At 36.4% G+C, this 25,747-nt stretch overlaps 1 protein-coding gene across 1 annotated transcript in view; it reads right to left on the reverse strand.

Annotated features, from left to right (window-relative positions):
* RBBP8NL (RBBP8 N-terminal like) overlaps positions 1–22,830 on the reverse strand; it is a 143,148-nt gene extending 120,318 nt beyond the window's left edge. The window contains exon 1 of the mRNA XM_053707366.1: positions 22,710–22,830. The gene's annotated coding sequence lies outside the window, so the exon portion shown is untranslated. The remainder of the gene's footprint in view (positions 1–22,709) is intronic.
* Positions 22,831–25,747: the final 2,917 nt, after the last annotated feature.

Raw genomic sequence — 25,747 nt, forward strand, 5'->3', positions numbered from 1 at the left:
TTGATATTAATGAGTTTTTTGGGTTCATTGAGAACATGGTTGTTGTTCAATAATAAAATTAATCCTCAAAAATACAACTTGCCTAATAATTCTGCACTCCCTGTATATATATATATATATATATATATATATATATATATATATATATATATATATATATATATATATATATATATATATATATATACACACATTTACACATTTAGATTTAGACATGGACATGTATGTATATATGTATTATAGCCCTTTGCAGTTAAACATTGTCATATACTATACAGGGAGTGCAGAATTATTAGGCAAGTTGTATTTTTGAGGATTAATTTTATTATTGAACAACAACCATGTTCTCAATGAACCCAAATTTCTGACATTAAAAAACAAAACAAAAACAAATAAGTGACCAATATAGCCACCTTTCTTTGCAAGGACACTCAAAAGCCTGCCATCCATGGATTCTGTCAGTGTTTTGATCTGTTCACCATCAACATTGCGTGCAGCAGCAACCACAGCCTCCCAGACACTGTTCAGAGAGGTGTACTGTTTTCCCTCCTTGTAAATCTCACATTTGATGATGGACCACAGGTTCTCAATGGGGTTCAGATCAGCTGAACAAGGAGGCCATGTCATTAGATTTTCTTCTTTTATACCCTTTCTTGCCAGCCACACTGTGGAGTACTTGGACGCATGTGATGGAGCATTGTCATGCATGAAAATCATGTTTTTCTTGAAGGATGCAGACTTCTTCCTGTACCACTGCTTGAAGAAGGTGTCTTCCAGAAACTGGCAGTAGGACTGGGAGTTGAGCTTGACTCCATCCTCAACCCGAAAAGGCCCCACAAGCTCATCTTTGATGATACCAGCTCAAACCAGTACTCCACCTCCACCTTGCTGGCGTCTGAGTCAGACTGGAGCTCTCTGCCCTTTACCAATCCAGCCACGGGCCCATCCATCTGGCCCATCAAGACTCACTCTCATTTCATCAGTCCATAAAACCTTAGAAAAATCAGTCTTGAGATATTTCTTGGCCCAGTCTTGAAGTTTCAGCTTGTGTGTCTTGTTCAGTGGTGGTCGTCTTTCAGCCTTTCTTACCTTGGCCATGTCTCTGAGTATTGCACACCTTGTGCTTTTGGGCACTCCAGTGATGTTGCAGCTCTGAAATATGGCCAAACTGGTGGCAAGTGGCATCTTGGCAGCTGCACGCTTGACTTTTCTCAGTTCATGGGCAGTTATTTTGCGCCTTGGTTTTTCCACAAGCTTCTTGCGACCCTGTTGACTATTTTGAATGAAACACTTGAATGTGCGATGATCACGCTTCAGAAGCTTTGCAATTTTAAGAGTGCTGCATCCCTCTGCAAGATATCTCACTATTTTTTACTTTTCTGAGCCTGTCAAGTCCTTCTTTTGACCCATTTTGCCAAAGGAAAGGAAGTTGCCTAATAATTATGCACACCTGATATAGGGTGTTGATGTCATTAGACCACACCCCTTCTCATTACAGAGATGCACATCACCTAATATGCTTAATTGGTAGTAGGCTTTCGAGCCTATACAGCTTGGAGTAAGACAACATGCATAAAGAGGATGATGTGGTCAAAATACTCATTTGCCTAATAATTCTGCACTCCCTGTATACTATTTTGTATTAGATGGTGTATATGTGTTACTCTTTATTTAAATGTATTTATGTTATGTTTTTTTAGCCCTAACCCTTTAGGCAAGATCTTCAGTCACGCTAACCTTTTTGTTTCCATCCAGTAGCTTTTACTTTCAACTTGTAATACAAGTTATTATTATTGTAATATTGCGCACACGCTAACGTTAGCACTTGCCCATAGTCAGCTCTGCAAAAGAAGTGCTGGCCTGGAGCTGAACATGCCACTGAGCCAATCACGGGCAGCATATGTGCGAACCCACCAATCACCAGTCAACTTTATCTTGAAATGGACATGAAAATCAACAATTAACTTTTATGATACAGACAGAGCGTGCAATGTAAAGAGACTGTTCAATATGCTTCTGTAATAAAACTGACTTCATTATCTTGGTATCCTCTGTTGAAAAGCATACCTAGGTAAACTCAAAATTGGCAATGCACTACTGGGGAGGGGTAGCTGGAGATTAGTGGCCATACACATATGCCTCTTGTCACAGGTTCACCAGATGTGCTCAGCTAGCTCACAGCAATACATTGCTTATCTGGAGCTGACTTTAATTATGTTTTAACTCCTTTGCAGATGTTAAACACATAATTATATGCAAACAAATGTACAATCAATAAAATGCAGTAGTTGTATGTCTACATCCCTTTAATCTGTAGAAAGCTAACAAGCTATTTATTCAATGCTGTGATTTAATTGACTACAAGAATGGGGTGGGGATTATATATGCACCCAATCTTACAGAAAAAAAGTGTGACACAGAAATATATATTCAGTTTATTTCTTGTATTTTCAGAAGCATAGATGCCAATGCTTGACCATTCCCCTTGATCATGTGACTGCTGAGCTGCATAGGGGATAACAACTGGAGAAGACTGAAACCGAACATGACAAGAGGCACACATGCTTTTCTCAATAAAATAATATACACTAAAAAAAGAAAATAGGTTATTACACAAATAACAATAGCTAAATAATAAAAATTATGATAGTGTTATTTTAATGGGGTGTAAAATTGCTCAAGTTAATAGAATTAACCTTTATATATGGAGGTAAGTCTGAAGTATTGGCAGAAATGCTATTATTTATATACACTTGGGATATCATTCAATCTAGAAAGGCCAGTTTTTAATTGGCAAATCATTCATGTGAAATTATAGTCACCTTTATACAGCTTTTTCTCTCTCACAAAATCTTTCTATGTCATCTTTTTTTTTAGATTATAAATTCTCAAAAACAGGTCTGTCCACTCCCAGTGTGCCACTGTACAAAATACATTTATTAGTTATTTTGTCTGCTTTTGCTTTAAAATGCCTCTGAGTATTAGTCAAATTTTGCATGAGCTTTTAATATTCTCATCACTGATTGGTTAGATCAGAGCACAAGATCATTTATATCTTTCCCACAGCAAAGGAGACCATAAACATTGCTTCCAATAGGCTTCTCAAAAAGTGTAACTCTTGACTGCTTATTCACACACTCTCTTTTATTGCCTGTTTATACATGTCCCTATTTTTCATCAGCAGGAGAGATAAAAAAGGGGGAAACTTAAAGGGACAGTCTAGGCCAAAATAACCTTTCATGATTCAGATAGAGCATGTCATTTTAAACAATTTTCCAATTTACTTTTATCACCAATGTTGCTTTGTGCTCTTGGTATTCTTAGTTGAAAGCTTAACCTAGGACGTTCATATGCTAATTTCATAGACCTTGAAGGACACCTCTTTTCAGAATGCATTTTAACACTTTTTCACCACTAGAGGGTGTTAGCTCATGTATTTCATATAGATAACACTGTGCTCGTGCACGTGAAGTAATCTGGGAGCAGGCACTGATTGGCTAAACTGCAAGTCTGCCAAAAGAACTAAAATAAAGGGGCAGTTTGCAGAGGCTTAGATACAAGATAATCACAGAGTTTAAAAGTATATTAATATAACTGTGTTGGTTATGCAACACTGGGGAATGGGTAATAAAGGGATTATGTATCTTTTAAAACAATAAAATTCTGGTGTAGACTGTCCCTTTAAGTTCAAAAATTACTTTATAGAATCTCAGGGAAATTTAGAAAGCCACATGAAAATGAGACAAAATAAATAATACAAGTCTACTGCAGAGTTTTGTAACTACACATAATTAAACTTCTTATATTACAATCTCATTATGTTTAATATACCTTTAAATGGACAGTCTAAATCAAATTAAATGTTCATGATTCAGATAGGGTATGCAATATTAAAAAACTTTCCAATTTACTTTTATCATCAAAATTGCTTTGTTTTCTTGGTATTATTTGTTAAAAGCTAAACCTAGGGAGGCTCATAGGATAATTTCTAAGTCCTTGGGAGGCCGCCTCTTATCTCACTGCATTTTGACAGTTTTATACAGCTAGACAGTGCTTTTTCGTGTGTGCCATATAGATAACATTGTGCTCACTCCCGTGGAGTTACTTAGGAGTCAGCACTGATTGGCTAAATTGCAAGTTTGTCAAAAGAAATTAATAAGGGGGCAGTTTGCAGAGGCTTAGATACAAGGTAATCACAGATGGTAAAAAGTATTTCAATATAACTGTGTTTGTTATGCAAAACTGGTGAATGGTATTATCTATCTTTTTAAACAATAAAAATTCTGGAGTAGACAGTCCCTTTAATTGCTGATATAAACTAAGGACTAGATTACAAGTGGAGCGCAAAATATCACTTTTGCAAAAGCTATATTTGCGCTTCACTTAGCAATACCAGCGGACGCAAATGGGCGATTATATTACAAGTTAGGTGCAATGTGAACACGATCCTTGTGTTCGCATTGCACGGAAGCATTGCACTCATGAGAGCGTGCTTCCATAGGCTTCAATGGGAGCCTCGTTCTTATGCTTAAGGCATGAGAACCTAGCACAGCGAAGGGAGTAAGTCGAGCAGCGATTGGCAGCAATTGTTAAAAAAAATAAATATATATATATATATAAATATATACATATATTTGTATGTGTTTATATGTATATATACACATATTAACACATAAATATATATGTATATAAGCATATACATGTATATTTATAGGGAACACACAGTTCCCCATAGACCGCGATGTAAGGGCACTTTTCAGTGCTGGTTTTCTTCTAACACCCCACACCCGCCAAACTTTAACCCCTAAAAACTGCTTTGTGCAGTTTGTTTTTATTTTTTTTAAAAAGATACTTTTTTAAAAAATCAAAACCTACAATATGCTTTATTTTGGGGGCAATTGGGGGATATTTAAAAAAAATAACCAGAGGTCTGATCTTTCGTTAATTTTCAGAGTGTTAATTGCTTCTGTGAGCTCACTGTAGCAAGAACCAGCAACTTGTAATGGTTGGTTATTTATCGTGTGTCCGTTTACACACTAGTAAAGAAAACAATGTTTGTAGAGTTTCCAAATAATGTCTAAAAGAATCAGTTTGGGCTTGACAGAATTACAGATACCTCTATAGCACTGTTAATATGTCTAATAACAAGACCATTTTGTAGGCAATTACTTCAAACTGTAGGACCTTTGGTAGACAAAGTGCCAACATTACCTCCCAGAAAACAAACAGGTTTGCCAGTGTACAAAATAGAGTTGCATGGATGCTGTTGTATATACAAGCAAGGTATGTTTAATAAAAGAAACCTCTCTCTTCCTGCATCAGGGTGTAACCCAGCCTGAAATATGCTTAGGAATGTAAGCATATTTTATTTAATCAGCTTCTACAAAGTATACTATGGTAATCAGTAGAGGGGATGTGAAACACTTGTAATTGTAATATAAAATAATTAATTATATGTAGCAAAAAAAAAAAAGTTATTCATTTGCCCCTTCTTCTGTAATTTACCTTAGAAAATGATGGTTTTTAAATTTCTGTGAAACTTGAGAGTGCATACTCCAGACTTTAAAAATCTAAACCTGCTATATTAACTATATAAGCGCATTTATGTGTGTCCCTAATAAACCTCATAAGGGGTGATAGTGGCAACACTTATCTAGCCTAGTTGTGTCAGTTACAGGAAAAAGACTACACTCCTGAGTAAGCGAAATACTTGAAGAAATTAATTCAGCATTCAGTAAAACATTGTAAATGTAACATGGCAGCATGCAGCATACTGCTAACCTGACGCATTTCACACATGCTCACATACGCTTCACCAGAAACAACATATTTACCCTACTAACCAGTCTGGATTGGCTCCTTCATATAACGCAAGTGGTGAATGAAATTTTGCCATTGGAAAACAATTGCAACAAACAAGGTGTTAATGTATTCATAACATTTTCACATTTAGAAAATATAGTATGTTAACTTATTACATGACTACAAAAAGTGTTGAAGTTACAACATGTTTTATATCCCTTACATGTCTGAACAGGAAGCTGAATAATGACCTTCTAGGTAATTGGAGAGTTAGTTAACTTGATAAAGCTAAAGAAAATGGTAAGGCTTGTGATTATCACAAACATAAAGACATGTGACAAATAATGCATTGCATTAGAACACCACATCGCTTTATCCAACTGTGTCAGCCGGGAAAAAAATAGTTTAATGTGGTGAACAAAATATTTGAGGTCTTTCTTTACTTACTGTAAGGGTAATATTGTTTGTAAAAATAATTATAAGAATAAATAATATATAAATAAAGAAAGAAAAACAAACATTTGTATTATTGGGATAGAGTGTGAAGTGAAAAGACACGCCAGAGACTGAATACACATAATATATATGAGTGGTCTGATAGTGTGTGTGGTTTGTGGATATACAATATGGTCTAGGCTTTCTTGAAAAGCTTGAAGTTCCTGAGTGAGAAGGGAAATTCCACAGAGAATGTAAAACATACACAAGAAATTAGAGGTATTTGCATCTTCACATTTTCTATTCTTTCTTCTTTTGTAACAGTTGTGTTCTCTGAGTGAGCAGTATTTCTATACAGTATTAAAGGAATATTAAACTGCTGGACACGACTTACTACTCACTGTGCCGATTTGTGAAGTTCTACATTTCAATACTGAACACTTTCTATGAACTAACGTATTGTTGCACACTGTGACAAAAGTGGTTAACGTTAACAGATCAATGATGTCACATAGCTTCATTATATGTTTTGGTTTAGCACACACAATACAGAGTAAAGGGTTTATTTTACAGATTTTATATACAGCTTAACATTTACATAGTATACAGTATATGAAAGATTCCACATGAGTAATATAGAACAACGCAGTTACTGCAAAAATGTAAAGCTCCCACTCTGTAGCATGTATGCTAGCCTGAACTGCACAATACAGCTGTGAAAAAGCCAGCAAGGCCGCTGATCTGTGACTGCGCACAACTTCCGTCACTGAGCACAAGAATACTAAATCTCCAAGATGGCGCCACTCAGTATAAAGATGCAGTTACATTAAATCTGCACCTGTACGCGGATAAAATAGTAGAGTGTCTCTAAAGAAAACGGCAGATGCAGGAAGAAAAACCCCAGCATTCTCTTCCTGGAATGCCCCTTTTCTGCTCCAGATAAGAATACAGCATATGATTGGATGATATGTATCTTGCTTCTCACTTGCAAACCAGCTGTGAATAAGTAATGAGTTATCATTCATCGCTGAATCGTAAGAAACCTAGTTGTAAAAAAAACAGGTGCATTGCTAAACCTTTTATGAAATTAATTTATTACCTTCATCTTGTAGCATAGCAGAGCGTGGTCTCATATGAGAAGAACTTAAAAGTATATCAAGTAATTTAACCTGTTCAGTGCTTAGCTAGTTCTCATCCAGGTGTGGAAGCACTTTTTAGATTTTTAAGTTCTTTAGTTGTAAAAATCAATTTTAGAGTTTTTTGTGAGCTATATATAATAAGAGGGTACATGCCCTTCCAGAAAATGCATTTTATTCGCAAAAAAAGCCACTACAGAGAACTGTTTATTGCTACAAAGCCGTTCTTTTTAAACATTTCCAATCAAACACATCAATGTTGACAAATTAGCATTAACACACCTTCTCAAAACAGTACAGGTACAAAACCCTTTATCCAAAATGCTTGGGACCAGAAAAGGTTTGGATTTCAGAACAGTTTGGATTTTGGAATATTTGTTTATTTGCATCTATAAAATAAAATGGTTTGGAGAGGGGATGGGACCAACGGGCCGATTTATCAATTAGGGATGGGCGATTGTGTTTATATCCGAATTCGAATGTTAGAACGAATGTTATTGTAGAAATTCGATTTACATAATAGAATGTTGATAAGAACGAATATTATTAAAAATTCGATTTTCAAATGTTATTTACAGTTTTCGAATGTCACATTCGAATTCGAATGTTACATTCGAATATCACATTCGAATTCGAATATTACATTTATAAAACACAATTGTAGACTAGAAACACTATTTCGCATGTCACATTCGAATCGAATGTCACATTCGAATTCGAATATTACATTTATAAAACACAGTATTAGACTAGAAATACTATTTTGAATTTGAATGTCACATTCGAATCGAATATCACATTTAAAACACAGTATTAGACTAGAAATACTATTTCAAATTCGAATGTGACATTCGAATTCGAATGTAGCATTCAAATTTGAATATTACATTTATTAAACACAATTGTAGACTAGAAATACTATTTCGAATTTGAATGTCACATTCGAATTCGAATGTCACATTCGAATTCGAATGTCACATTCGAATATTACATTTCGAAATTGAATGAATACATAGCTAAACATTCTATTATTCGAACGAATATTTTCGAATTTTATTGAAAAATTCGAAAACGAAAATAAAAAGTTAGAATGTTATATAAACATTCGAAATTCGATTCGAACGAACGAATGTATCAAAATTCGTTTTAAGTTTCAAATTTTTAGAAACATTCGCCCATCCCTATTATCAATGTCTGGCGGACAAGATACGCTGTAGCGTATCATGTCCGCCAGACATCGCTGAATGCCAACAGCATCCACTGTCGGCATTTAACATTGTACAAGCAGTTTTGGTGAACTGCTTGTGCAATGCCCCCCCTGCAGATTCGCGGGCAATCCGCCACTAGCAGAGGGTGTCAATCAACCTGATCGTATGCAATTCGGCGGATTGATGTCCACAGCCTCAGAGGTGAGCCTAAAGGCTTGTGCGGAAACAGGCGTATTATAATACAGCTTACACATGCAACCTCACGGTAGTTTTATATCATGTTTAATACTTTGTAAACATAGTACCATCAGAAAGATAGTACAGTACTGTAATCAAAAAGATAATATTTTTTAAAAATAAAAATAGACTAGAATTTGCATTTTAGTACACACAAAAAAAAACTACGACACAGACAGAGAAGATTCCGACTTTCTGGAGGGGAAAATTATGCTGTTTTTCATAGTTTTACATATTATGCAGAAATCCAATAGGAATATACATTTTAGGCATACAACCCTAGATGTTTTATTAGAACTGTAAAAATTTCAAAGGGTTACAACAGGGCTTGACAAACACCAGGAACCAAGGAGACACTGGCTCCCACAATTTTACTGCTGCCTCCTAACTTTTTCAGTTAATCTTCATATATCTATATATACAGTATCTCACAAAAGTGAGTACACCCTTCACATTTTTGTAAATATTTTATTATATCTTTTCATGTGACAACACTTAAGAAATTACACTTTGCTGCAATGTAAATTAGTGAGTGTACAGCCTGTATAACAGTGTAAATTTGCTGTCCCCTCAAAACAACTCAACACACAGCCATTAATGTCTAAACCGTTGGCAACAAAAGTGAGTACACCCCTAAGTGGAAATGTCTAAATTGGGCCCAAAGTGTCAATATTTTGTGTGGCCACCATTATTTTCCAGCACTGCCTTAACCTTCTTGGACATGGAGTTCACCAGGGATTCACAGGTTGCGACTGGAGTCCTCTTCCACTCCTTCATGACGACATTGCTGAACTGGTGGATGTTAGAGACCTTGCGCTCCCCCACATTCCGTTTTTAGGATGCCCCATAGATGCTCAATAGGGTTTAGGTCTGGAGACATGCTTGGCCAGTCCATCACCTTTAACATCAGCTTCTTTAGCAAGGCAGTGGTCATCTTGGAGGTGTGTTTGGGGTCGTTATCATGTTGGAATACTGCCCTGCGACCCAGTCTCCAAAGGGAGGGGATCATGCTCTGCTTCAGTATGTCACAGTACATGTTGGCATTCATGGTTCCCTCAATGAACTGTAGCTCCCCAGTGCCGACAGCACTCATGCAGGCCCAGACCATTACACTCCCACCACCATGCTTGACTTTAGGCAAAACACACTTGTCGTTGTACTCCTCATCTGGTTGCCGCCACACACGCTTGACACCATCTCAACCAAATAAGTTTATCTTGGTCTCATCGGACCACAGAATATGGTTCCAGTAAACCATGTCCTAAGTCTGCTTGTCGTCAGCAAACTGTTTGCAGGCTTTCTTGTGCATCATCTTTAGAAGAGGCTTCCTTCTGGGATGACAGCCATGCAGACCAATTTGATGCAGTGTGCGGCGTATGGTCTGAGCACTGATAGGCTGACCCCCCCACCCCTTCAACCTCTGCAGCAATGCTGGCAGCACTCATACGTCTATTTCCCAAAGACAACCTCTGGATATGACGCTGAGCAAGTGCACTCAACTTCTTTGGTCGACCATGGCGAGGCCTGTTCTGAGTGGAACCTGTCCTGTGAAACCGCTGTATGGTCTTGCCCACCAGGCTGCAGCTCAGATTCAGGGTCTTGGCTATCTTCTTAAAGCCTAGGCCACCTTTATGTAGAGCAACAATTCTTTTTTTCAGATCCTCAAAGAGTTCTTTGCAATGAGGTGCCATGTTGAACTTCCAATGACCAGTATGAGAGAGTGTGAGAGCGATAACACCAAATTTAACACACCTGAACCCCATTCACACCTGAGACCTTGTAACACTAACGAGTCATATGACACCGGGGAGGGAAAATGGCTAATTGGGCCCAATTTGGACATTTCCACTTAGGGGTGTACTCACTTTTGTTGCCAACGGTTTAGACATTAATGGCTGTGTGTTGAGTTATTTTGAGGGGACAGCAAATTTACAGTTATACAGGCTGTGTGCGCACTACTTTACATTGTGGCAAAGTGTCATTTCTTCAGTGTTGTCACATGAAAAAATTTAATAAAATATTTACAAAAATGTGAGGGGTGTACTCACTTTTGTGAGATACTGTAAATACCTCTGTCTGGCTACTAAATATTCTTACTGGCTCCTAAATTTTAAACAGATTTTTCAACCCTCTAGTCAACACATTTTGTTATTGTATGCACATTGTCACTCATGATTAAACTTGCTCAATGTAACGATATAGAAATAAATGTGATATAAATAAAGGATATGTATAAGCAGCCCGTTTAAGGAAATATCTTCACAATCTTCAGCGTTGTGAATCCGGACTGCCGTATTCATGAGCTTATGTTAGCTCTTAAAAGTGTGAGTACGTGTCTTTCTATATTTCACCTATACTAGTTTTGATGGTATTACACTATATTTGATTATTTTTAAGATTCCCTTTGACCGCATAGAAGATTTTGAAAATATTCCGTAACGAACACTTTTTCAACACGCTTTTGTTGTCACTGACCTTAGTCACATTGACTTTTATTTATATCACATTTATTTCATTATTATTATTGTGTGTGATTGTTTTTGTGTTTTTATTCTCAATGTAACAAAACAAAATAAAACAAACAAAAAACATAACATACTTGCAACAATAAATTGTCTTCTATAAGATGTAAAATGCCACCTATCCAAATTTGCAATTTAAAAGAATAACCCCAACTTTGTATTTACTCTGATAAACCGTTACCTATGAGCTTTGACACCAAGTTAAAAAAATGGGCCTTTCTGTAGTCTTTATTATACATGAAGGGGCCGATTTATCATTTGTCCGAAGGACATGATCCGCTGTAGCGGATCATGTCTGCCCCACATCGATAAATGCCAACAGCATACGCTGTCGGCATTTATCATTGCACAAGCATTTCTCATGAAATGCTTGTGCAATACCGCCCCCTGCACATTTGCGGCCAATCGGCCACTAGCAGGGGGTGTCAATCAACCTGATCGTATCCGATCGGGCTGATTGCTCTCCGCCACCTCAGAGGTGGTGGATGAGTTAAGGAGCAGCAGTCTTATGACCGCTGCTTCTTAACTTATGTTTCCGGTGAGCCTGAAGGCTCACACGGAAACTGATAAATCGGCCCCATAGTCTTTATTAAACATAAGATTACATGATATTATGTAAAGACAGTAGTAACATTTTTTGGAATGTTTTGTGTTCTTATGAATGAGCAAAGGAATAAAAGTGACCTTTAATGTTTACTGTTAATGTCCTATGATTGACATGATCCAGGTTATATTTTGTCACAATGTCATTATATAATGGTATATAGAGCCAATCACACAACTAACAAAAGAGAATCCTAACAAACATGGTGACAAATGTAAGTCATGTTGCCATATAACTGTGGTATTCTTTGAATGATCTATAGCTTGTTGTCTCTTCTTATGTTTGTTGTACATAAGCACCATGTCCACAGAAGACTACAAACAACAATACAGACATGCACCAGTATCAATAGATATGTGGCTGTGGTTTCATAATGTGTAATGGAAATATAAGATTGCCACAACCTACCCATATATGCACCTTTGTTTACTGCTATAGTTTATCCTTCTCTGAATAGTTACATCCTGACTGATTACATGCCATACTTCAAATTTTACTTTCATGATTCAGATAGTGCATTCAATTTTAAACATCTTTCCAATTTCTTTCTATGGTCAATTTTGTTTTATTCTCTTGGCATCCATTGTTGAAGGAGCAGCAATGCACTACTAGTCGAAAGCTGAACATAATGGTAGCCAATGACAAGAGGCATGTATGTGCAGCCACCAATGAGCAGCTAGCTCTCAGCTCCTGGGCCTACCTAGATATGGTTTTCAACAAAGGATTCCAAGTGAACTAAGCTGATTAGATATTAGAAGTAAAGTGGAACATTGTCTAAAATTATATGCTCTATTTGAATCATGAAATAAAAATTTGGAGTTTCATGTCCCCTTTAAAGGGACAGTCTAGTCCAAAAAAAACTTTCATGCTTCAGATAGAGCATGTCATTTTAAACAATTTTCCAAATTACTTTTATCACCAATTTTTTTTTGTTCTCTTGGTATTCTTAGTTGAAAGCTTAACCTAGGAGGTTCATATGCTAATTTCTTAGACCTTGAAGGCCGCCTCTTAAGAATGCATTTTAACAGGTTTTTTACCACTAGAGGGAGTTAGTTCATGTTTTTCATATAGATAACACTGTGCTCATGCACGTGAAGTTACCTGGGAGCCATCCCTGATTGGCTAAACTGCAAGTCTGTCAAAAGAACTGAAATAAAGGGGCAGTCTACAGAGGCTTAGATACAAGATAATCACAGAGGTAAAAAATATATAAATATAACTGTGTTGGTTATGCAAAACTCGGGAATGGGTAAAAAAGGGATTATCTATCTTTTAAAACAATAACAATTCTGGTGTAGACTGTCCCTTTAAGCCTGTCTTACAGGCATGATTATCACTTTCATGCCACACTACACAGGGGTATGTAGACTGAGCATATTCTTATCTGCCATAATAAAAGAGCAAGTAAGAATATTAATTTAATTTGTAGATTGTAAGCTTCTGTGACAGAAAGGCCCTAAAATCCTTCTTTTTTCACAAAGTATCAAATGTGCAGTACTGCAGAATATGTGGCCACTATCAATAAATGATAATATATCCATTACATTTAATTCCTTATGCTGTCTATTTTAACCATATACAAACAAAGCCCTATTTCTTCTTATTGCTGTTTTGTGCTTTGTGGTAGGACGTTGCCATTTAGAGTAAGATAATTTACCTGCTCACTCTGTGCAAGCACAAAGCTTCTCTTATGTGGAAACCCAGAGTTCTACATTTTTTTTTATTAGCAAATGAGGAACAGGTTCTGCAGTTAAAATGTGGCTAAGCAACTTCTTAAGCTTTTGTCTCTTGTAAAGTGCCAGTTCTACTACACTGGCATTAAGAATTGTTAACCCCTTTCCTTTCCAAATTAGTATTAGCTAGTAATATATATATATATATATATATATATATATATATATATATATATATATATATATATATATTCTGTGTAATAGTACTGTGTATATATATATATATATATATATATAATATGCTCCCATACAAATGTTAATAAAAACACAAAATGCATTTACATTAATAAAACACTTTTTTTTATAACTTAAAGGGATATGAAACCCAATATTTTTCTTTCATGGTTCAGATAAAGGGGCCGATTTATGAAAGTGCGAGCGGACATGATACGATGTAGCGTATCATGTCCGCAGCACATCGATAAATGCAGACAGCATATGCTGTCAGCATTTATCATTGCACAAGCAGTTCTTGTGAACTGCTGGTGTAATGCCGCCCCCTGCAGATTTGCGGCCAATCGGCCGCTAGCATGGGGTGTCAATAAACCCGATCGAATAGGATCGGGCGGATTGTTCTCCGCAGCCTCAGAGCAGGCGGACCAGTTATGGAGCAGCGATCTTTAGTAAGGATGCAAGCTCTGGAGCGTGCACATGTAAAGTTTAATGAATGAGTGCCAGGTATCTAAAAATACTCTTAAAAACAGGGGCACTTTCATTCATTAAACTTTACAATTTTTTTAAAAATACTTTGCGTTATGGTAAGCATAACGCGGATCCTCCGCCCACAGGTCCTGCTTTCATTAGCATATCAATGGCGATCCGGCTTCCTCCAATCGTTGTGTGCCTCACGAGCTGGATGCCAAAGGGGGCACACAATGATTGGAGGAAGCCGGATTTGTCATCATTCTGCTAAAGAAAGCAGGAGCTGCGGGTGGAGGATCAGCGGTATGTTTACCAAATACAAAGGTATTTTTAAAAAATAAGCATCTTTGTAAAGTATAATGAATGAAAGTGCCCCTGTTTTTAAGATTATTTTTAGATACCGGGCACTCATTCATTAAAGTTTACAATCACTTTAATTCTGAACAGTCTGGTGAATATAACATATAGCAACACTGTTTATACATTTATTTTAACCACAAGTGTAGTAACACAACACCACTCACAGCTCAGGACTTTTATCATTTTTTTCCCACCACCATAAACAAAGAGCATTTACAAACTAATTACCAAATTATTGTGCATTTATGAGCGGCAAGTGAGAGTAGAAAAGGATGTTAGAATAATCTTCCTGAATCATAAAAATATGTTTGTGAGCATAATGCACAGACAACCCAGAGCTCAAATATAACTAACCACAGTATGAGTGGAGACACATTTTTTTCTATTTTCCATTATTTTATTTTCTTATACCAATTACTTCTTGTTATTGTAATATGTTCTTTATTTAATATTCTTAATCCGTTCATATACACTGTTACTGTGTTTGGACATATTTTGTTGCTTTGTACCACATACTATTTTCAATAAAACTGAATAAAAAAATGTTTTTTAGGTTTTCTTTGCTGTGTTATTGGATACTTTTTGACATTTGACAAAGGCACAGTTGCGTGCCGAAACGTTATGTCATTTTAAAATTTTGCTTTAATAAAATTGGATTTTTTATACAAAGACCTTTGAGTGCCTGTGCTTTGGACTGTTCTAGTATATGCTCTGCAGTTCACCGTGGCATTCTATATATTATGTGAGATTGTGCTGTCCCTGTTTTGGATATGTATATATATATATATATAGACACACACACACATTGGAGCCCTTTCCGCTGAAATACCTTTAAACATGAAAACAAATTTTTATTTATTTGTTTATATATTGTAATGTGTTTTTAATAAAGAATATTTAACATCCCAATGTTCTTTACTTTTTTTAAACATTTATTTCTATATATATCTGTATATATCTATACCTGTATATATTCTTATAGATATAAAAGTATAGATATATATTTTAGAAAAAAAATCATATATATATATATATATATATATATATATATATAGAAATAAATATTTAAAAACAGAAATAACATTTACTTTTATGTGAAGAACATTGGAATGTTAATTATTCATAACTCACTTTGGCTTTAGTGCTGTAGATCGAATGCGTGCCGGGTTAGTGTGTGAGCAATAAGCATTAGTGTTGTTTTTTTTAAGTTGCGTGCTCTATTGAAGTCTATGGGAGAAGAACGTGGTTGTTATATTCAAAGTCCTGAAGTTAGCGCGCATCGGATTTAGTTTGTGCGCAAACTTTTTACTTTCATCTTCTAATAAGTGCGTTATCTCGCCTGCTTTAGCAAAGTTTGCGTGCAAGTGAAAAAATAAATAGCAAAGGGTTTTTGTTGTCTTTCTAATTACCAGAGTTAGAAATATACACTAGTCTTCTCAAGACTAACACTGCTTCATATATTTCCCTAATTGTCAGATAACAATTGCAAAGCAATGCACTTTTTTGTTGTCTGTAAACTCACGTCTGAATTGATTTCTCCAAATAAGGAAAGTGCTGGGTAGAGTTTGTCTATTGAAAAATATTTGCAGCAAAACAAGATGTTAATTTGTTTTAAAAATGTTTAGACTTGGCTGGTAAGTTTTTCTATAGCAACAAAACAGAAATATATTGTAATTACAAAGTGTTCACTGACTCTTTAAACATACTGGGAAATGAAAAAAAATGTTAATTACTTATCAAGCACACAATCATATGAAAGTCTTATAAACACACATTTCATGAACTGACATTATTAGTTAAAGGGACAGTAAACATTGATTATAGCTGACATATTAATTTTGTAAAATTACCTAGAAGGCTCCTAAATCTGCCATCTTGCATGTGCCTACTTCTAATATATTTCCTGCAGCTCAGTTAATGGAAACAGTGGATGTCTATAGCTTGTGAGTCACTGCTTACTTGCTTGTCGCAGTTTGTTTTGTGCCTTGGTGGAGTAAGACGGTTATTGACCCCTTAAATCAAAACAAGCAAATCTTGCTCCACCTAGGCCCAAAAACACACTGCAACCAGCAAGTAAGTAGTGAGTTACACAATTTGATATATTTTGCATAATTTCAGATGCCAGCAAAATGATTAGAATATGTGGTCTTTTTGTGTTGCAAATTGGGGCAGACACATGTGTAAGACCATCTAAGTCCTTTACTGGACCTTCCTGCTACTATATAAAGATGACTGGGAAATGCAGTTACAGTGACAGTCCCAAAACACCTTTATGGTTCAGACAAAGACAAAAATCTGAGGAAATCTGGAGCCTGATAAGAAATTGTGTAGGGATACCTTGTTGACCCTGGAGGGTGGAAAAGCCCATTTTATAAAATGATCTAATCTTGAACGGAATATAAGTAATATATAAATACATTATTAACCAGAGGGCATAAGGCAAATAGATCCTTAAACTGAACTTTGCACCAACTTTCTGATGCAAAATTCTTATGCTATAGTGCATTAGAGCGTGTATCTTTTTCGTTATTGTCCATAGCTAACAATATGCTTAACCACTGTAAAGGGTTAATTAGTTAAGTAAAGTTCCACTCGGTAGACAAGTGTTGCAGCAGCTAAGCAGGACAATGCCTCTGAACCAATCAAAAGCAGCATTCACACATACTTACCAATGGCTGGCTGGAAGGTCCCAAGTGAACTTTACCTATGTCAGTGTTTAACCCCTTTTGTTGAGGTGAGTTTAAAAACGTAGGGCTTGATTACAATCTATCATTTGCTAATTATCACCATGCTAATGGCTGCAAACAAGCTCTCTTAGATGTCAACACAATTAGCCTTTTTAATTTGTTGTCAAGAGCTCTATTCCATTGTTGGTGAAAAATGACCCTATTCTCAACATGCGCCAGTCCTGTTTTTTTCTGATCACAATCCAGATTCTTGATAAAGAATAAAACATTTATGGGGTCATTTTTCACTTATGAAATTACATAGCTAAAAGGAGTTGATAAACCCCAGACAACAATGTTATTGGGCACTATTACCGAGTGCCCAATAACATTTTTGAACGTGACATTTGTTTTGCACATGAATAGAACACATTGAAACCCCCCCACATATTTAGTTACAAATAGAAGCAACACCCAAACAGATACAAAAGCCATCTGCTCAAAGTTAAAACATTTAATTGTAACCACTTTTACACTGATAACAATAGCAAGATAAATAACCAAACACACATGCCTATTATATTAATAATGATCTTGTTTAAATTCCTTAAAGAGACATGCACTCATATCTCTATGGTTTTGGAGCTCACACGTCACCTATAAGCATTACTATAAACTAATAAATGGGTCAGTCAACACACAGGCCCTTCACATTGTTATGTTATTGATAAACCCAATTTTGTTTGTCCAAAATTCTGAGCAATTGGTTTGTGGTTACATAATTGGGAAAACCATACAGATAATGATTTTGTCTTGTTTTCATGAGGTAATTATTTTGAGCTTCATGGAATTAAAGGATTCCAAAAGTTTCAATTTTTGCATATAATTAAATAATCACAAACCAATCTACACAACTTAACTATCAAAACTTACACACCTTGACCTTAAAACGAGGGTTATAATCGTAATAAAACGATATATACTTTTTTTTGGCAAAAAACATCATAGAAGCCAAACCCCCTTTTATGGTGCCTTCAATACAAAAACCTGTCTCCAATCACAATGCATTTTCGTGCATATCATTAACGCATTGTTTCGTCACCTGGCGAATGCGCAATACAATCCGGGGTTTTGCGAATGCGCAGATTGCCGCTTACTTGCCGCTTAAATTCTAAGCAGATTGCCACTTAGAGGACGGTGACGTATAGGATGACGTGTTAGATCGCGCATGCGCAATACGGACGAAATCGGACATTTTGATAACTCAGGTTATCGTGAATGATTCGTTATTCAAACTACAGCTTATAATGGTGGGTTTGGAATTCAATTAATTTTAGCAGCATAATATTCAGAGAACGGTAATAATATGACAAGCAAAGCCAATTACAAATATCATTATCAAAGATGGATAGAGCGATTTAAGACAAGTTTTTTCAAACGTTTAGTGTCCCTTTAATGGCAGAAGCATTTGATGATTATGATCACTGAAAAAAAAACACTCTGACAATACCATCTGAAGTTCAGAAATCGTTAATGAACTTCTAATAAACAAGTGCAAGATTGTGATCAATACCAAAGGTAAGAAATGCAGAAATGACATTCTTCATCAAATACGAGAATGCTAGTTTTCATAATGTTTCTTTAACAAAACTGATATATTGTATCACTCAAAGCTTTTTAATTTAGTGTCAGCTACATAACATTAACATATGCTGCATTTGTTAAAACAGTTTGAACTGTGGCTTTATACAGAAAATATAGGCATAAATTGCAACCCTTCATAGAGACAGAAAATTACCACACATATTTTTATATGGACCATTCTCACATAGGATTGACTTCCTATATACTGAATCCATTACCATAAAATGTAATAATTGTAAGGGATTTTTGTTAAAAAACAAAACTATCTTGCTTGTTTTTAAGACCTACACCTTAAAATATCATTGTCTTTTCTTAGTATGACTTAAAGGGACATTCCAGTCAAAATATAAATGCACGGGGGCGGGGCTAACCGCCAAGGCTAGAAGACGCATTATTAAGAGCTCCAGACCCTAACCGTTGAAAACTAAGCTTTACCCTCAATAAGAATAAACTATTCAGCTTGTGTTGGAGGATGGTGACTCAGGAAGAAGCCTGGGATATGTGATTAGAATATTGGTGGCCGTACATCCAGTGCTGGGCTGAAAAATCTGTAATAGAGCTCCCTGTCACGCACCGAGGCGCCATTTTGGTTGAGGATCTATAACTACCCATTATGGAGATACATGTGTTGTATTCTGATATCAGAGAGCTAATAGAAGAATATGGCCAGAGAATGTGTGAGAGACTTGATGCTCTCACTGAAAAAATTCAAGAGACACGTTCGTGCCATATCACCTCTGCTGAATTACAGAAGACTGCGCAGGAGCCGCAGCGGGACATAGTGTCTGCAGATCCACAGCGGGACCTTCCGCTGCAGATGCCGGTGAGTGCAGACATCAAGCAAGAGCCCTACCTAACTTCTGTCACCATGAGCGACATAAACATAAGGGGAGCGACTTGGTGTGAACTACTGCGGGCGGGCGCAGACCATGTGGGACAGATCGGTGTTTGTGCTCTGTCCACTGCGCGTCCCTCTGTGGAAAGTCATGCGGCTATGTTGCGGAGGCCTGGCTGGGGACACTTTCATGGCAGGCAGATGCCCTGGACTTGGCGCCATTGTTTTTCCTGGGTTCCCCGGGCTGGCTGCTCACATCTGAAATCAGGAGGGTTTGCGCGCATGCAAACGGGATGAATAAGACATAAAAGAGAAAGTTGTGGCCACCGGAGCAGCTGTATTGCACATGGGACACCTAATGCTACGGTTACCTGGAGTTTTCCTCTATATTTAGATTGGCAATCTATTTATGAAGACACAATGTCGGATCCCCACTAGAGAACTAGCTCCTGCTCATACATATTAACTGCCACATCTGTTTGTTGTTAGTACAGTGCATATAGCCCAACTTTTGCCATTCACATTAGCTTAAACTAGGAGTACCTCACATTAGTACTATACTTTGTTATGCTCTCTTATTTGTAGACAGGGGAGGTTGCACTATATGTTTAAATTGCCTGCCTGTAACTCATCTCAGATCATATGTGTACACCACCCTTGATACTATAACCTCTTCTTTTTTTTTTTTTTTTTTTTTTTTGCATACCTACTGCTGAGTATATGTATTGTGTTGATTATGATCTAGACTGAGAGATGGTATTTGTTGAGCCTGGTGACCTAAACCTCATAACTACTTGAGCTATGATATTGACTGCCATGCAATGTTATTAGTTTATATTACATCATTACCCACTACTGTTCAGCATCAATATTATTTAGATAGTTTGGAAGATAGTCTACATACCATATCAGTATATCACCATGTATGATAAACTTAGAGCTCTGTCTATAATGTACATTCTAGTTAAGATTGTCCACATGCTTAGGTGTCCTTATTAAGATCTGTCATTTCTGGCTAACCTTCCTCTCCCCTTCCTCTCCCCCTCCCTCTCCCCTTCCTCTCCCCCTCCCTCTCCCCTTCCTCTCCCCCTCCCTCTCCCCTTCCTCTCCCCCTCCCTCTCCCCTTTCCCCTTCCTCTCCTCCTTCCCCTCCTCTTTCCTCCACCTCCTCCTCCATCCCCTTCCTTCCTCCTTCTTTCCCCTTCTCCTCCCCTTCCCTCCTCCTTCCCCCCTCTTCCCCCTTCCCTTCCTCTCCCCCTCCTTCCTCTAACTTCCTTCCCCTTCCCTCCCCCACATTACTTCTGTGCGGTTGGGGATGATTCCCCTTTTTCTGCACCCTTTTGGCAGAGTTTAGTAGCCTCTGCCCTACCTGTAGAGCCATGACCTAGTTTTTCTTTCCTACTGCTACATGATAGATTGGCTCTCAGGGGTTCAACACAAGATTATTGATTTTGTAGTGATTTCCTGTTTTCTGTAGTCTGCTTAAGATATTAGTTTAGAGATTGCCTATGTTTTAATGGAGGCTCAGCATCAATGGTTAACAGATTATATAATTATTAAGAGAGGTTTTACTCTATGTTTTTCCAAATAATGATCTATACAGAACTACCCTGATGCCTTTATTGTGCTTTACTGTATTGAGATTGTATATACACTTCATATTCTGTATTTATCCCACATAAGTTGAAATTGCAATCTTTACTATTATCTACTTTGTCATTTCCTCATTTGTTTTGTTTAGCTTTGGGTCCCACGATTGGACCTGCTTGTCTGAGGATCTCGCAAAACTCACAAGTTTTAAAAAATGAGGTGCCCACTGTGTAATGTCATGTCAGTATAATATAAGTTGTATAATGTATCCTGATGATGAGACTGCTGTCAATGCGATTTTTAACCTCAATAAAAAAACTATTTAAAATAAAAAATATAAATGCACATAGATTTATTACATCTTTGAATAGAAACATATTTTCAATATACATGTACTGGCAAAAATGCATCTAGTAAAAGTTATCACTGTTTTAGTGCACGTGCATGTGAAGCATAGGTAGATATTGTCACTGCACCCACATTTTAAACAATGCAGCTGCTCAGATCATCAGTGGTACTTGTATCATGTCAGCAATTAACAAATTGTGTCATTACCAGATGGTACAAGCACCTTAGGCTCTCCGAGCAAGTGCTGTGCTTAAAATGCTGGTGCACGTTGCATACTTAAATACACTTTTGAAACAGCTATAGCGTTTATTAGAAGCATTTTTGCTAATGCATTTATATTACAAAATTGCTTCTGTTCCATACCCAAAAGCACCCATGTAGTTTCCAATTTTGGCTGGAATATCCCTTTAATATGGTGTTTACATATATCCTCTATTAAAATGACAGTTTGTTTCATAAAGAACTGATATGCACAGAAAGTGAGTGCAAGAGTAGAGACAGGATTATTAATAAAAACAATAATAAAAATACAAGGTGATAGGAATTATACATTACGATTTAACTTTCATTTATTGGGATTCTTTATACAAGTACATCGGTTTCTTTAATTCAGTATTGTGACTAATTATTAAAACAAAACAAGTGTAGACACTCTCTGTTCATTTTGCCTACAATAGTTACATAGATGATCCAGCATTTCCTCCCTTAAAATCTGATTGTTATGTTGCTGAATTCTAAATTCAACAGTAGTGGATATCTGCATGTTGGTTAACTTTCTTATAAGCATTTAAGGTTCTCTCTGGTAGCCCCATTACATCAGTATGTTGAAATCTTGCATATTAGACATGTTGTGGTTGATCATGAACTGTAGCTGTGTACTATCTAGAAGCTTAGTCAAAAACTCAAGATAACATATACAACATAACACGTACAACATATGTCACTCACGTGTCCTTCAGAGTCAAAGCCTCTTCATTGAGTCTCACCATCCAAAGGGGAATTTGGAAGGAACTTTTAGATAGCACCCAATAATACGACCGCACACAGACACTAGCACATTAATTTTAAAAAATTGTCCTTTTTTTTTCTCTCTCTCTTTTTTCTCGTTTCTTTTTGCCAAACCTGCTGTACAGGTTTAAGTTCCTTCATCCCTGCAGTAGGAACGAGGCAAACCATTTTCAAAGTGGATAAACGAGTTCTGCTGTTTTTCAACAAAGTAGCAGAACGGGTATAGTGTCAGATCAACTAGCAATATGATTGTACAACAGAGTTTGGGCCAAAGCTCAAGGGAATCACACAGGAAAACATAAGCAATAGTTTCTGATGATTCTCTGAGAATATGGCAGCAGTTTCTGATTGGATTCTTTATTACATTGTATGTCTAAGATGTTACATGTATTTGGGGAATTCTTGCTTTTTATAAGGATTTTTTTGTTCAGGTGATTAATCTTAACCATAGAGGTGTGTCTCTCCATGATTTACTATTGAATCTTTGCAAAACAAAGTGTAATGGTTCAAAATGTTGTCACAACTCAAATGTCACAATTAAAATACTGCAGATTGTAATACCACAGGTTGTTATTAGCATTTGAAATGTGGTAAATAATTATTAACCCCTGTGTTGCCACTTAAAAGGACATGCAAGTCACAATTAATTAATATAACATGCAATTTCCAGAGACCTTTCAATTTACTTCTATTAGGAAGTTTAGGCCCAGGAGCAGCAATGCACTTATGGGAGCTTGATGGTGATTGGTGGCTATATACATATGCCTCTTGTTATTGGCTCACCAAATATGTTTATCTAGCTCCCAGTGGTGCATTGCTGCTCTGTAGCAGATATTAAACACATAGTTATATGCAAGAACTAGTGCAATAATAAAATATTCTTACATAAAACAGCATTTTCTTTTTGTATTTTTATATCATGTTACGCTTAAACCACAAGCTATCAAAATTTATGTAATATTATAATTGTTATGTTTGTGGTTCCACAATTTAATTGTGATTTGTTTTCATTTACTGTGGTTGTAACATTTAAGCCTTTCCCAAAATATTTTATAGCATTTTTTTATAAAGTCCTTTTTTATATATAAACTAAATAATTTTTAGATGCAGTTTTTAGAAAGCGTGTTTGTCAAATATGGGCCAGATTACGAGTGGAGTGGTTGTTTGCACTTGCGATGGAGCGTCAAAACAGCTAGTAGTATTTTTTTGGCGCTCATAGATTTGCCCTTGTATTGTGAGTTGAAGGTATAGTTTGAGTCACAAACACAAAATCGCATTGCCCCATAGACTTCAATGGAGCCAAAAAAGTTAAAAAAAATTAACACCCACAAGTTGCGCAAACACAATGGCGGTTATTTAAAAGCACAGTATAAGAAGATAATATTGCATATTTCATAATCAGATGTTCTGCACTTAGCAGAATGTTTTATGTATTCTTAAAGAGATATTATTTCGAGATATATATATATATATATATATATATGAATATCTAATTAAAAATACATAGAACAGAATCTGCTATGTGCACGACATTGGAATGTATAATATTTACAGTAAATACACAGTATAACACTTTATTAAAAATGAATATTGCATAAATATGATTTTTCATGTTTTCATCTTGACTGCAAAGGGCTCCAATGCACTTATATATATATAGCTCTATATATGTATACATATGCATGTATGTGTTTATATGTGTATATATGTCTATAAATACATATATACACATATCTATACTATAATAGCGTTTGTAACGCGTCCGTCGCTGTCATCAGTTGCGCACGCATCCAAGAGAATGTTGGCTGCAGGCGCAGCCAAAAGAATGTTGGCTGCGCGCACGCCAAAAGAATCCAGGTAGATTCCGAAAATGGCAGGGTGGATTCTTTCACCACCCTGCCATTTTCGGAATCCACCTGGATGCAGCGTAGCCAAACGAAGCAAAAACTAAGAAAAAAACACCTAAGCGCCCGCACAAAATATTAACAAAAAAATTCATAAGCACCCGCACAAAATAACAAAAAACCTAACCGCCCACACAAAGTATTAACAAAAAAAAACAACTAACCACCCGCACGAAGTATTAACAAAAAAACAACTAAGCTCCTGCTCGAAGTATTAACAAAAAAAAACTAACCGCCCGCACAAAGTATTAACAAAAAAATACCTAAGCACCCGCAAGAAATATTCACAAACACCTAAACCACCAACCTCCACATCGCAAAATAATAAAGTAATTAACCTCTAATCCGAAATGAAACAACACAAATAGCATAATTAAAATATTAACTCCTAAACCGCCAACCCCCCACATCGCAATAAACCTAATTAACCTATTAACCCCTAAACCCGCCAACCCCCCAGATCGCACTAAACCTAATTAACCTATTGACCCCTAAACCACCAACCCCCCACATTGCAATAAACCTAATTAACTTATTAACTCCTAAACCGCCAGCTCCCCACAACGCAAATAACTAATTTAATTACTAAGCCCCCTAACCTAACACCCCCTAAATTAACCCCAATTACGTAAAATAAAAAATACTAAGTTTCAATTAAAAAAAAACAAAAATCTACGATTAAATTAAATAAATCTAAAATTAGAGAAAAAAATAAACAAAATTATCAAAAATAAAAAAATAAACTTAATCTAATACCCCTATGAAAATTAAAAAGCCCCCCAAAATAAAAACAACTCCTAATCTAGAAAACATTGAAAACATTGCTAAAAATTAGACATTTCCTAACACAAGATACAACCAAGATTTTAATCCACTCTTTCATCCTTTCCCGCCTCGACTACTGCAACTCCGTCCTCTCTGGTCTGCCTAGCTGCCGCATAGCTCCTTTACAATCCATTATGACTGCCTCTGCCAGGCTCATCTTCCTAACTCGTCGCTCTTCATCTGCTGCACCTCTCTGCCAATCCCTTCACTGGCTTACTCTTGCCTCTAGGATTAAACATAAAATCCTCA

This window comes from Bombina bombina, chromosome 1 (genome assembly GCF_027579735.1).
Source record: "Bombina bombina isolate aBomBom1 chromosome 1, aBomBom1.pri, whole genome shotgun sequence".
In the NCBI taxonomy this organism is placed as follows: domain Eukaryota; kingdom Metazoa; phylum Chordata; class Amphibia; order Anura; family Bombinatoridae; genus Bombina; species Bombina bombina.